Source organism: Sus scrofa, chromosome 17, assembly GCF_054392235.1.
Source record: "Sus scrofa isolate SSC_HxYL_T2T_F1_AM1 chromosome 17, Sscrofa_HxYL_maternal_Yorkshire_Landrace_v2.0, whole genome shotgun sequence".
Taxonomy (NCBI): Eukaryota; Metazoa; Chordata; class Mammalia; order Artiodactyla; family Suidae; genus Sus; species Sus scrofa.
Genome location: NC_139399.1, coordinates 24,480,942 through 24,495,620, shown reverse-complemented (window position 1 = coordinate 24,495,620; position 14,679 = coordinate 24,480,942). Strand labels below are relative to the sequence as shown.

The 14,679-nt window shown below is 39.2% G+C and overlaps 1 protein-coding gene and 1 long non-coding RNA gene across 4 annotated transcripts in view; both read right to left on the bottom strand.

Annotated features, from left to right (window-relative positions):
- Positions 1-14,679, bottom strand: part of PLCB1 (phospholipase C beta 1) — a 746,923-nt gene that overhangs the window by 566,955 nt on the left and 165,289 nt on the right. The gene's annotated exons all lie outside the window — the stretch shown is intronic.
- LOC146395181 (uncharacterized) lies at positions 1,630-10,312 on the bottom strand. Its single transcript, XR_014831905.1, has 2 exons — positions 2,969-10,312; positions 1,630-2,895 (listed from the first exon to the last, which is right to left on the bottom strand). It is a non-coding gene; the product is annotated as an uncharacterized LOC146395181 (long non-coding RNA).

Genomic DNA, 14,679 nt, shown 5'->3' with positions numbered 1-14,679 from the left:
AAAAAAGAATGACATAATGCCATTTGCAGCAACATGGATGGAATTAGAGACTCTCATTCTGAGTGAAATAAAATAAGTCAGAAAGAAAAAAACAAATACCATATGATATCACTCATATCTGGTATCTAATATACAGCACAAATGAACCTTTCCACAGAAAAGAAAATCATGGACTTGGAGAATAGACTTGTGGTTGCCCAGGGGGAGGGGAAGGGAGTGGGAGGGATTGGGAGCTTGGGGTTAATGGATACAAACTATTGCTCTTGGAATGGATTTACAATGAGATCCTGCTGTGTAGCACTGAGAATTATGTCTAGATAATTACTTCGCAGCACAACAATGGGAGAAAAAATTATGTAGACATGTATATGTAACTGGGTCCCTATGCTGTACAGTGGGAAAAAAACCCAATAATACATTTACAATAAAATAAACACCCATTTACCCACCTTCCTAATTTAAAACATAGAAGATTACCAATACCATTTTGTGACCTATATTTTCCTCCCATATCACATTTTTCTGCCTACACACCTGCCAAAAGAAAGCATTTCCTTAAAATTCTGGGTTGATTGCAGGCCTGTGTTATTTCTATATCAAAGAGGAATATTCATAAATAACACATTTAAGTTGTGTTTATTTTCAACCTTATAAAAAGTGCATCCCACAATATGTGGTTTTCTAAAGTCTTTTTTTTTTTTTCCTTTCATGTTTGTGTTTTTAAAATTTCCATAAGGAAGATATACAGATGGCCAACAAACACATGAAAAAATGCTCAACATCGCTGATTATAAGAGAAATGCAAATCAGAACTACCATGAGATACCACCTCACACCAGTCAGAATGGCCATCATTAATAAATCCACAAATAACAAGTGCTGGAGGGGCTGTGGAGAAAAGGGAACCCTCCTGCACTGCTGGTGGGAATGTAAACTGGTACAGCCACTATGGAGAACAGTTTGGAGATACCTTAGAAATCTATACATAGAACTTCCATATGACCCTGCAATCCCACTCTTGGGCATCTATCCGGACAAAGCTCTACTTAAAAGAGACACATGCACCCGCATGTTCATTGCAGCCCTATTCACAATAGCCAGGACATGGAAACATCCCAAATGTCCATCGACAGATGATTGGATTCGGAAGATGTGGTATATATACACAATGGAATACTACTCAGCCATAAAAAAGGATGACATAATGCCATTTGCAGCAACATGGATGGAACTAGAGAATCTCATACTGAGTGAAATGAGCCAGAAAGACAAAGACAAATACCATATGATATCACTTATAACTGGAATCTAATATCCAGCGCGGATGAACATCTCCTCAGAAAAGAAAATCATGGACTTGGAGAAGAGACTTGTGGTTGCCTGATGGGAGGGGGAGGGAGTGGGAGGGATCGGGAGCTTGGGCTTATCAGACACAACCTAGAATAGATTTATAAGGAGATCCTGCTGAATAGCATTGAGAACTATGTCTAGATACTCACGTCGCAACAGAAGAAAGGGTGGGGGAAAAAACTGTAACTGCAATGTATACATCTAAGGATGACCTGACCCCCTTGCTGTACAGTGGGAAAATAATAATAAAAAAAAAAAAGAAAAAAAAAGAAAAAAATCAAATTTCCAGATATGACTGCATTTAGGCGCTCCTTCCTTTTCACTGTAGTATAGTATTCTAATGTAGAAATATATCACTAGTCTCCAGTAGATTGCTACTACCCCCATCTTTTTTTTTCTTTTGATATCATGAACCTGCTATTATCCATTTTCTTGTAGGTTATCTTAGTACACCTGTGCCAGATTTTTGGTAAGGTCTATCCCTAGCGGATTTTCTGGATTGTAGGGAATGTCATGTTCAATTCACACAATGCTGTTTTCCTAAAGGCAGTACAGATCTCATTTTCCAACAGGAAGTCTACAAGCAGGCTTGATAACGCACACCATCCTCAACCATCTTCAACCCTTGGTCTCGTCCCCCCTCTACATTTGCCCCAATGAGTAGACACCATTATGTGTGATATGTGCACTCCCCTGATTATTAGCCTGACCAGGGAGAAAGCAAGGAGGAAAACAGTATGTCATTGTAGGAGGACACAGAGCAGAATGTTGAGTTTGGCAAACTGGGATCCCTTGTCATTGCCTTGCACTATGATCGGGTCATAAAGTTTTTTTTTTTCCTAAATATATAATTTAGGTCATTCTCTAAGGAAGCTTACAGTTTCACTAAGAAAATGACTCTTGCACAAAAGAAGTTTGGAATGAAACATTTTCTTATTGTCCCCAGCACCAGTGGGTGCTCTATAAATCTTTTAGGAATAAAGAATTGCACAAGATGTCTTAAGAGGAACAGCTCAAAAAGGATAACTTCTAACCACCTTATGCCCCAAAATGGAAATAATCTTTTCCACCCAAACCTGCTCTTCTTCTAGTCTCTGCCTTCTCTTCAGTGGCATCTGTGCCCACCTTCATTCTTAGAATGGACCACTAAATCATCCTTGGCTTTGCTATACCTGTCACACCATCATTCATTAAAAATTTGCATACTGAGCTATATGGAATGACTGGCCAATGGGGACCTGCTATACAGCAGAGAACTCTACCTAATATTCTGTGATACTCTATGTGGGAAAAAAATCTGAGAGTGGATGTGTGCACATGTATAACTGAATCACTTTGTTATACAGTAGAAATGACTACAATATTGTGAAGCACCTATTCTTTATTAAAACTTTTTTAAAAATAGGAAAAAAAAAAAGCCCTGCCAGTTTTACCCTCTGAATATGTCTATAGCTCAGTAATTCTTAAAGCATGGTCCACAGACCACTGAATTTTCCTAACACCCTTGCAGAGCATCCCTGAGGTCAAAAGGATTTCATAATGACCCTAAGAGATTTTTCTTTTTTTTCCACTATGTTGACATTCACACTTCACGCAAAAGCACTTCGTACAAAAGTGCTGGTGCCCCCAGATGAATCGAGATGATGGCACCAGACTTCTCAAGGACCAGAAATCATCAGATTCTTCACTTTTACATGCTCTTAGAAAACATATCCTTCCTGAAGCAGCAACAATTATTTACTTTATAACAACTTGAGTCTTAAAAGTATGTTTTAAAAAATATTTTGTGTGGCAAAGCAGGAAGTATACAGAAGTATTACTCCTGCAGTAAACTGAAGCACTTAGAGGATTGTTTGAGTTTTGGAAGACATTCTTCCCATATAAAGTTCTTTTTCACTTGAAAAAATGCCTGACAGATAAATCAGGATTATTTAGACTTGGGTACATAGCAGATATTTTCTTAAAAATGAATGAAGTGAGCCTGTCAATAACTGAATGTATTTGTTGCCAGTGATCCAATTCAAGCTTCTAAGCAAAAATCATTATTTTGGAAAACTTGAGCTTGACAGCTTCTTAATACTTACAGACTTTTCTGATGAGATCAGTGGTAGTAACTTTATTAATGAATGGGACCACATATGAATTCAATTCATGCTAAGACCAAATAATATGTTCTGGGAACTACAGTATCAACCAAATGATGATACTTAATGTAAAAGTTCTCTACTGAGGCTACTAATCATCCATCCACCCATTTTACCATCAAATATTTATCAAGCATCTACTCTGGGCTAGGTTCTGGTATTGAGTGGTGATAACAACAACAAAAATTCCAGACACTGCCCTAGAAGCTCTGCATATATTAATTAATATGTTTTGCATATATTAATTAGGTTAGTATTAATAACCTAATTTTGAAGTTGCAGAAAATGAGCCATTGGGAGGTTGAGTATCTTGATTAGGTCACAAGCTTGCAAGTAATGGAAACCAGAGCTTGTTAAGTCTATTCATCATAGTACTAATATTATGATACAGGATAATACAAAATATTTAATCTCATCACATATACTTAAAATTACCCTCTGACTCTAGAGTAATAATAGCATCTAGCATTCAGAGCATCCTTACTAAGATCCAGGCACCCTTCCTGGACATTAATACTATAAGGTAAGCACAGATTATGTGCCCATTTTACAGATGAGGAAGCTGGGGTTCAACTACTTTTTCAAAAAATGAAATAATGCCATTTTGCAGCAACATGGATGCAACTAGAGATTATCATACTAAGTGAAGTAAGTCAGAAAGAGAAAGACAAATACCATATGACATCAATTATATGTGGAATCCAAAATATGGCACAAAGGAACGAATCTACAAAACAGAAACAGACCCATGGACAAGGAGAACAGATCTGTCATTACCAAGGAGGAGGGCAAGGGAGAGGTATGGCCTGGGAGTTTGAGGGTAGTAGATGCAAACTACTATATTTAGAATGGGTAGACTGCAAGGTCCTATTGTACAGCACAGGGAACTATATCCAATCTCCTAGGATAAACCATAACAGAAAAGAATAGTTAAAAAGAAGAATGTATACATGTATATAATTAACCACTTTGCTGTACCACAGAAATTAGTACATTGCAAGTCAACGACACTTTAATTAGAAAATAAAAATTAAAAATTAAAAAAACAAATACTTTATGTAATTTGTCAGTGTTAAATATCTAAGAAGAGCATGAGACTCAAAAACTCAGGCCCTCTGCTCCTTGAAATCCTTTTCTTAACCATTAGACTCTACTTCCTTTAAAGTACAATTGTGCTTGAATTCACATTCTCAAAGGTGACAAACCAATTACCAAGTAGTAAGATTTTAGAAACTTGATGTGAAAATAGAAAGGAATCAACTTGTCAGACAAGCAAAATCTTTTTTTATTCGTTCATCTGACTCTCATTTATATGTAGGGATTTGATCGTTATCTTAAAAGCTGCTGATTTAAAAGCTCAAACATCTATCTAGACTTTTTGTTCCTTTCTTTAGCCAAGTTCTGTTATTCTAGAACTTCAGCATCCTTAGAATCACCACAGAGAGCTGTACACATAAAGTCATGCAGAAGTGCCTTGGAGATATTTAGAAGCATTTTCAAGGGTAATTTTGACTTGGTGGCATTTTCTCCCCTATGGACTGCTTTTACAACCATCCTTTATTATAACAAAACCAGGGCAATGGTTTTCTTACAATAACCCAGAGAGAACATAGAAAAACTCTCTAATAAGTTTTGAAAAAAAAATTTCCTAAAGCCATATAGAGTGGGAGCAGAAAGGGGCTGAAGGATTAACCTAGGAGTCAAAATTAGTTAATATACACATGTCATCAGTCTTAATGCTGTTTTCATGAGAATACTGCCATGCTAACCTCTCATGCTTTAATTTCCATGGCTGTAAAATGGGGCTGAAAACAGGCCTACTGCACGGCGAAGTGATGAAGATGAAATGAGGTTCATCTGCTAAATGCTTAGGATACTCTCTGGAATTTTGATGAACACTACACTTTATTAATTAAAATAAAATGAAAATGTGTTATTGATTTACATAATGAAGCACACAAAAATGGACAGACGTTTCCAAATATCAAGAGTAAATGAGAGATGTGTTGTGAACTATTCCCCTGTTTGCCAGGGCCTATAAACCACATTATTCTTAAGGAGACAGTTGAGGCCTATAAGTTAATGAATAGAAGTTCCTGGGCCTCTCTGAGTAGCTTCACAGGAGGGACAGTAGAGCCGGGGAAGAAAGCCTTTCTTCAATTTGAGTCTGGAGTCAATGATCTCACTCTTTCTGTTTTGGGTTTGTTTTTCTTTTTAATATTTATCTATTTATTTGTTTGTTTCTAGGGCTGCACCTATGGCACATGGAAGTTCCCAGGCTAGGTTTTGAATTGGAGAGCTGCAGCTGCAGGCCTACACCACAGCCACAGCAATGCTGAATCCAGGCTGCATCTGCAACTTATGCCACACCTTGTGGCAATGCAGGATCCTTAACCCTCTGAGCAAGGCCAGGGATTGAACCCTCGTCCTTGTGGATACTAGTTAGGTTCTTAACCCACTGAGCCACAACAGGAACTCCCTCACTCTTTCTGTTTTGTCTTCCTGCCTATAGGTAGGATGAAGGCACACAGGTGGGCAGATGTCAGCTGGGTCTGAGAGGTGGCAAGACAGGCTGGGGGTGCCCGCCAGAAGACCTAGGGGATGACACCGGAGAGGCAGAAGACCCTGGGAAGGAGCCAAATGTATTTATCCTTGGCCTGGAATGCACTTTGTTGTTCTGTTCTCCTTTGACAATGCTAAACATAAATGTTGCATTGTCAAGATTAATTTTTAAACCCATTAAAAATTATTGCAACACAGAAGCCTCTATTCAATTTTCAGTTTGGCTAGGAATTCTTTTTTGTTTCCTTCAAAACACTGTTACCAAGAGTCCACTAAAGGTCAGGTCCCCATCATGATGGCTTTCTGAATAAACTGATGAAAACGATCCCAAAGTACTTTATTGTCTGCATAATCTCATCGATGACTGTAGTTTCATTTCCCTTCTTCTAGATGGGGATGCAGTGTTGTATTATAAAATAGAAGAGAAGCAACCACCTAGTTAAATGCCTCAAGTCAATGGCACAGGTAGTCTAGAGCACAGGCCCCCATGCAAGGTTGGGTGCAAGAGGCTGGGAACTGGGAGTCGGGGTGGGGACTTGCTGGTGCTCAAAAGAACAAAACAACACAATTGATATACAAACATTGTAACAGATGTTGTAGGTGCCCTGACTACATGCCCTTGGCGTTGACTCTTTCCATGCAGGCCCAACCCTGTGGCTCCAAGTGCAAATGCATTTACACCTTGAGCATTTTTTTTTTCTGGCTGCCTTAGCATGCAGGCCTATGCCCAGAAGTGCTGGGAGTTTGTGCTTTTTCCCCCAGAGAGAAGTCCTCTGCCCATGACTAGTGGGAAGGTTGAATAAATATCCCAGTTGGCTTGTGTCTTGTTTGGAATTACTCGGAAGTGGAAGATCCACCTGTCTCCCAGAGTAGCCTGGAGATGGAGTTTGACAAGGCACCCAATGTTAGTTTTACAGCCTCTTCTCTCCCTGTCTCTCCTCCCATTTCCTTCTGGGCATTTTCTGGCACTGCCTTCCAGAAAGCTGCTTGCACAGAAATCCTTGTCTCAGAATCTCCTCCTGGGGGATCTCAAACCAAGACAGGGTAATCCAGGGTGCTCTGTTGAACGTTGGAGTCAATTTTTTTCCTTTACATCTACACTGCAAGAGTAAAATCAATTTCTATTTACCTACCAAATAGAAGCCAGGTCTCAATTTTTCATAAACTGTGATCCAGCTGCCTTCTAACAGCTTTTAGGAAGCCTACTGCACCACCGTAGGATACATAGGAAAAGTTCATTAGACCCCAAGGAAGCCAAGAAATCAATTGGAGTGAATCAGGTTATAAATCTCCTGTTGCCTGCTATTCTGCATTACTGTTGAAACATCGCAACAGACAAATCAAATGATCTTGGAGAACTTATAACTGTTGTCATCCACCTCTATTAAGCACTGGCACTCACTCATTAGTTACCTTTAAGCCCTTGGGAAATACTGTCAAAATTCAGTGCCTAATGGTTCCCAGTCCTGGTAGGCTAACAGTGAAAACTGGTGGAAAAGTCTTTCTTTGTGCCAACACACACTCAAGGACTCTGAGTTTCCTAAGATAGTATCAAAGCATCTTGAGATCAGCCACAGAGATTCACGTCTTCACATACTGGCCTGATCAATTCATATCTTCATCTTTCAGAGGAAATTTATAGCCTTTAAGATGACATTTTTGGGGATCAGGCTGCCTGGGTTCAAATCCTGATCCCCAACTCTATGCAGCTGTGCCATTTTCAGAAGACACAAACTTCTCTGTGTCTCACTTTCCTCATCTGTAAAATGGAAATAATAATAGCATCTGTATCACAGAGCTGTTATGAGGATGAATGAGTTGAGCGTCAATGGAGACCAGGGGCCTAGACATCGGGGAGCTGGATAAAAACGCAGTTCCCCAGACTCTATGTTAGACCCACTAGATCCGAGTCAGCATTTTAACAGGATCCTCAGGAGTGTGTGCACATCAAGGCACCAACCTAACACAGGTCAAGAGGCCAGAGCAGAGCTCAACAGGCTGGAAGTGCCCAATCAATTTTCACTACTATTATCTCAGCTAATGAAACACTTCCCCAGGAAAGTCTTCAGGGATCTCTAAGAATCATGAAGTGCTTCTATAATACCATTCTTTCACGGCACAAGCCACAGCCATCCTTTTACATATTTTTCATAGTCACTTGATTCACGTCTTTCTCATGGACTTATTATTAGATGGCATCACAGATCCGATTTCCTAAAAGGAGACCCTTGAGAGGAAGATACCTACATGTACATACATGATTTACTGACATAAAGGAGAAATACATAGGGGGGTAGAGGACAGTAAAAATAGGATAGGTAATAGAAATAAGCCAAGCAAATTACGATTTCAGGCAAAGCCCTGATCCTAAAGGGAACTCCAGAGTGTAGATTATATTAGTGTTTCAAGCCTTGAAGCAAGGGAGCTGGACATACCTCATCATACCCTAGGCAATCACTGGCTGAAGACATGTCCATGAAGAAATGCCCAGATACCCCTGGGCATCTTGGAAGATTAGCCCAAAGGCTACTGAAGGGAGCAGGTGTTAACAAGTGAAGCACACAAAAGATGGGGGATGGAAACCCAGGACCAAGAAGCAGGCATCTGAGGCAATCTGGGCAGGGAATTGACTTTGTCCACTATAGCTGGGCACTATGCAGATGTCTGATGGTCACCAGTGGACCCTTTGACATCCTACTTCACCCCACTCCTACACATCCATTCATGTATTCAACAAATTATGTCCTGAGTACTTATTAAGTACCAGGCACTGTTTTAGAAGCTGGTGTGAGACTGTTGATAAAATACGGGGCTTAGGAAATCTAGTGGAGAAAAGACAAAAGGAAGAGCAGTAACACACAGATATAGGAGATATTTCCTGCCAGTAATAAGAGGTAAGACTACATACACAGAGTAATGGAGTGACTGATGGGCCTGGGAGAGGAAGGTAAAGTCAGTAACTGCAGTTGGTGCTTTGGTGCCCCACTCAGGTCCCCTCCGCTGGGCTGGCACCCCAACTCCAAGGAGACTGCGGGTACTGGCCAACAGCTCCTACCTGCACTCTTCTGGGGAGACTTGCCCTTGGCTGAGGAGTTCAATCTTGGCCGGAGGTGGCCCCAAGGTTGCCCACCACCATGGGTCGGGAAAGATGCTGGTAGCCAATGATGGGCTGGAATCCATGTTGGGCAATTCCTCCTCCAGAGCTTCCTGAGGGACCAGGCTGGGACAAGACCACCCCTGGCCCCGAGCCCTCTTATTTCCTTCCAGCCCTACCCTCTTCTGATCCCCTTACTCTCCTTCCCCTGAGCATATCCCCTTAATGCATTGCTTGCAGGAAAACCCTACTCTCTGGTTTTGCTTCAAAGGAACCCAACACAAAGTAGTAACTTCTTTTCTCCCCAGAACTGTCTTTCCCTGCAACACTCCGGGGCCAGAGCCCCAACTCTAGATGAGCATCCCCTTTTCTCTCATTTCCTTGCAACCTCCAGGCCCTTCTAGGAGAGGGAGCAGGATAGCAAAAGGCCCCATTTCAGTTCACACCAGCCTGTAGATAGGAATTCAGGAACAGGGAAGGGCAGTCGCAGTCGAAAAATCCAGACTTCAAGACCTGCCAAGAATTTCTGATGTGCTGGTTGGGAGGGTCCCCTGCTGTCCCACTTATGGGCAACTCTTCTGAGTCATGGAGAGACACATGGTTGACAGTTACATTATAAACAGAGAAATCCTCTAATTTATAAAGCAGTTCATAAACTGCTGCCAACTACATGCATCGAAATGTCCAACTCCAGCACTCTTGGTCCTCTTCTCAATGAAAACATCTAAAATCTTTCATAAGGGTGACATTAGTAAAAAGCCCCCTAAACCCTCAAAGCTTAAGCTTCACCAGTCATAAACAAGTTTTTAACTGCCCAGTGTACGTTTAGCTTTCTAAGGCCATAATGAGGCAAAGCTCATGGTCACATGTAAATGCCACCCATTCCTGGAGCAATTGCTAGTCTGTGTAGGTGACGCTGAGGTGCTGAACAAGCCAAGAGAGTCCATGCTGATTCTTTGTATATCCATCCGGCAGATGTGATGATTCTGTTGGCTTAATTATTACACCTTGTAGAGATGAATACGGAGAACATGCTTGCCTTGTCGGCAGCTTCCCAGGGGACCGGTGCTGAGTAATTGCTTTCCATCCCTGTAGGAATCATCGACATGGAACCACAGGCACCATCTGGCTCTCTGTCCCTCCCCTGCATACCCAGTAAGCCTCTTGGGGACAGAATGAAGTATTATGGGTGGCAGTTCTCATCAAAAAGCTGGTGACATCCTGTCTTCTTCTTTATTCTAATCACAAATTTTATATTACCAAACATCTGACACCTACAACTATGTTATGCTAAATATATATGCTATGCTATATATATATATATATATATATATATATAACACACACACACAAATATATGTTTATGCCCATGTTATATCAAATAGTTTGCTATCATAAATATATTATATGCCAGTATTAATAATATATTCAAATATATGTATACATAAATATAATTATAATATGTATAACTATATTATATATATATATATATACACACACACACAAATATAAAATATTGAAGTGTGATCCTTTGGAATATAGGGTTAATAAAGTCATGCGTGAACAGGTAAGAAATACTTAATAAATAGCACTGTAAAAACTGGCTGGTGATTTCTGAATACAGTCATTAGAATCTTATAAAAATACAAAATAAATTTCTACTGAAATGAAAATGGTAAATATTAAAATAAGAAATGAAAAATATGGACCTGAGTGTATACTAGCCTGAAAGACCACTGGAGTGTTTTTTCATACATAAAACAAACATAAGAAGTATTTAAAAAGCCACTGATTTCAACAATATAAGACTTTATAATTACTTCAGTCTAAAACCATCATAGGAGTTCCCATCGTGGCTCAGTGGTTAACGACTCCGGCTGGAACCATGAGGTTGTGGGTTCGATCCCTGGCCTTGCTCAGTGGGTTAAGGACATGGCATTGCTATGAGCATGGTGTAGGTTGCAGACGCGGCTCAGATCTGGCATTGCTGTGGCTGTGGTGTAGGCAGGCGGCTACAGCTCCGATTAGACCCCTAGCCTGGGAACCTCCATATGCCGCAGGAGTGGCCCTAGAAAAGGCAAAAAGACAAAAAATAATAATAATAATAAAAATAAAACCATCATAAATATTACAAAGAAAACAGAAAACTAGGAAGATATTTATTACAAATATAACAGATAAAGGAATCATGGCTTTATTATGAAGAGATCCTCTCCTGAATATACGAAGTTCTGGTAAATGGATCACTGGCATTTCACCCAAAGAAATCTCTTAAGAATATTCAGGATATCAAACACATAAGAGACATTATATATAACTATTTGTTCAACAATTCACAATTAACTAACAAGCAGGGGCATGCATAAAGAGCATGCACATACAATTCTCGCAGAAGGAAATGCACAGGAGTCATCCATGGGATGTTGTGTGTGCCCACCTCATCCCCATCTTCCAGCTCCTGTGTGGCAGCTGCTAACAGCTCAGAGTTGTGCTTTCTGAAAGCTGCCTTCATCCAAATGGGAGCTGTCTCATCAAGAAGCTACAGGTCGATCTAAGCATCAATTTCAGCCAATCACTGACCCCATGGGTGGAAGGGAGCAGGAGGAAGTAGAAAAATGATGTATGATAGTTTCATGGACTAGAAGGAAATCATTAAAATAATTTCTGCCAGAATGAAAAATAATATGGAAATATGGTGATTACATACTATGCAGGTCATAAAAGTATATATAGTCTAAGTTAATGCCATTGATATAAACTTGGCACTTATACATAAGATGGCCGCCTACGAAAATAAATCTTACCATCTTATGCTGTGCCACTCAGATCCTTTCTAAAATGAGGAAAGCAACACGTCAGCTCCAACACAATACAAACACCAGTCACCATCAAACTTCCGCTATTCATAAAGAGTCGGGAAATTGAAGGAAAACACAAAGGGCTACCTTGCACGCCTCTATCTTCAGAAATAAACACAACATGATCAAAAGCAATCCTTGCAGGATCTTAGGAAGAAGACACTTGAATTTTGTTACAGTAGCTAGACTCATATTCTAAACCAATACGTACATTTTCCAAAATTTCTACCATGATCTCCTCTTAATTTTTAAAAATTTTATCAGCGTATAGTTGACTTAAAATGTAGTGTTAGTTTCAGGTGTATAGCAAGGTGAAGTTATACATATATATGATCTCTCATTAATTTGGGGGGAAAAACAGTATTAAAAGAGAAAAGGAAGTTTAACTGAAAGCAGTTTGTAAATATAAAGTACCATATGATCCAGCAAGCCTACTCCTGGGCATATATCCAGACAAAACTAAAACTGTAATTCAAAAAGATACGTCCGCCTGTATGTTCAGAACAGCACTATTCACAATAGCCAAGACACAGAAATAACTTATCTGTCCATTGACAGATGAATGGATTAAGATGTAGTACTTATATACAATGGAATACTACTCAGTCATAAAAATGAATGAAATAAAACCATTTGCAGCAACATGGATGCAACCAGAGATTCTAATACTAAGTAGTCAGAGAGAGAAAGACAAATAACATATCACTTATATGCAGAATCTAAAATATGGCACAAGTGTTCTGTTTATGTACAGAACAGAAATAGACTCACAGACATGGAGAACAGACTTGGGTTTGCCAAGGAGGAAGAAAGCGGGAGTGGGATACATGGGGAGGGAGTTTGGGGTTGATGGATGCAAACTATTACATTTAGAATGGATAAGCAATAATGTTCTACTCTATAGCTCAAGGAACTATATCCAAGCTCTTTGGATAGAACACAATAGAAGATAGTATGAGAAAAAGAATGCATATGTATGTATGACTGGGTCACGATACTACACAGTAGAAATTGGCACTACATTGTAAATCAACTATACTTTAATAAAAAAATTAAAAAGAAAATAAAAGAATTTGCTTTTGACCTAACTTGGACACACATAGTCAAAAAACAAAACAAACTATAACCCTTTTGATTGATAATTTTACCTTACTTTGCTTGTTTATTTTTTTTAAAGTAGATTGTAGGCAATAAAGTCTATTTACATATTGCTGCCTCCATATTCCTGCTGTCATTATCTTTGTTGGATAGAGCATGATATGAAGATTATTTCATTATTAACCAAAAATATGAACGCTTAAAACAGCTTCCTGTTGAAGAAGGTAAGAGAGAATATTAAAATAAGAATGGAAGAGCTAACACTCTTTCATTGCCTCAAATTTAAAACATCAGATGACTCAAAAGCAGAGAGTCAAAGAGTTCTCTTACCCAACAGAGCCTCTGATCTAACCTAGGTCTAATAGCATGGGTATATAGAACCTTGTCCCCAAATGAGGCAATAAAAACGAAGATTAAGATCATAAGGGGAGAAAGCACGATTTACACACTTTAGATTGCTTCTATTACATCTTTATCCTCTTCCCCTGTTTATTATAAATTAAAACCAGCAGGAAGGAGAACATTAATGCTGAACATACAGCTGATCCCCACAGTAGGTAACATCCATGTTGGCAGAGAAACCACACTACATCGAAATAGCACATCCTGATGGGAGATCATGGTGACACCTATCAGATGTAAACAAATATATAATAGTTACACAATATGAAATATGAAATGATAGCCTTAGCATTTGAACACTTAAAATTTTTAAAATATCTTTTAAATGTCCCAGGTCAGAATTTCCTATGATAGTTTATCCATTTTTTTTTTCTTTTTTAATGAAAACAATAAGTAGCTGCAAAACATACTAGGGATACACAACAATAAAGTGAAAAATCAAACATCTCTAAATTTCTGAATTACTAAGTAGACAGCATTTAGAATACAGCCTACTATTATAACTATTCACAATATCTAGATTGTTAAAGGATAAAAGGAAAGGGAGACTTCTAATATTTGTTGAGTGGTAAGCCTATCAGTTATTGTTATTATTATTATTGTCTTTTGTCTTTTTAGGGCCACACCCACGGCAGGCACATGGAGGTTTCCAGGCTAGGGGTCTAATTGGAGCCACAGCCGCTGGCCTACACCACAGCCACAGCAACGCCAGATCTGAGCCTGGTCAGCAACTGACACCACAGCTCACAGCAACACCAGATCCTTAACCCATTGAGCAAGGCCAGGGATCAAACCTACAACCTCATGGTTCCTAGCTGGATTCATTTCCACTGCGACACAACGGGAACTCCATTCTTTGTTAATTTAAAAGAAAAATTAGGAAAAAAGTATGATACAATAATTAAAAACAACCATACCAAAAAAAAAATATTACTAGGAAACACCTTCATATAAGTTCTACTTAGACTTTTAAGGATCTTTTAAGCCCAAAGACACAAAGACAATTTGGAAATGAATTAAAGGGCAGAAAGAAGGGTTACCTAGTTGAGCTCCTGGTGTAGATCTTTGTTCCTTGACATGTGAAGATATATTGATAAAATGAGTCTGAAAGGTTAAAGGTATCTAGTAAACAAATATCTTCATTTCCTGTGCACTTTTAAAAATCTGATCA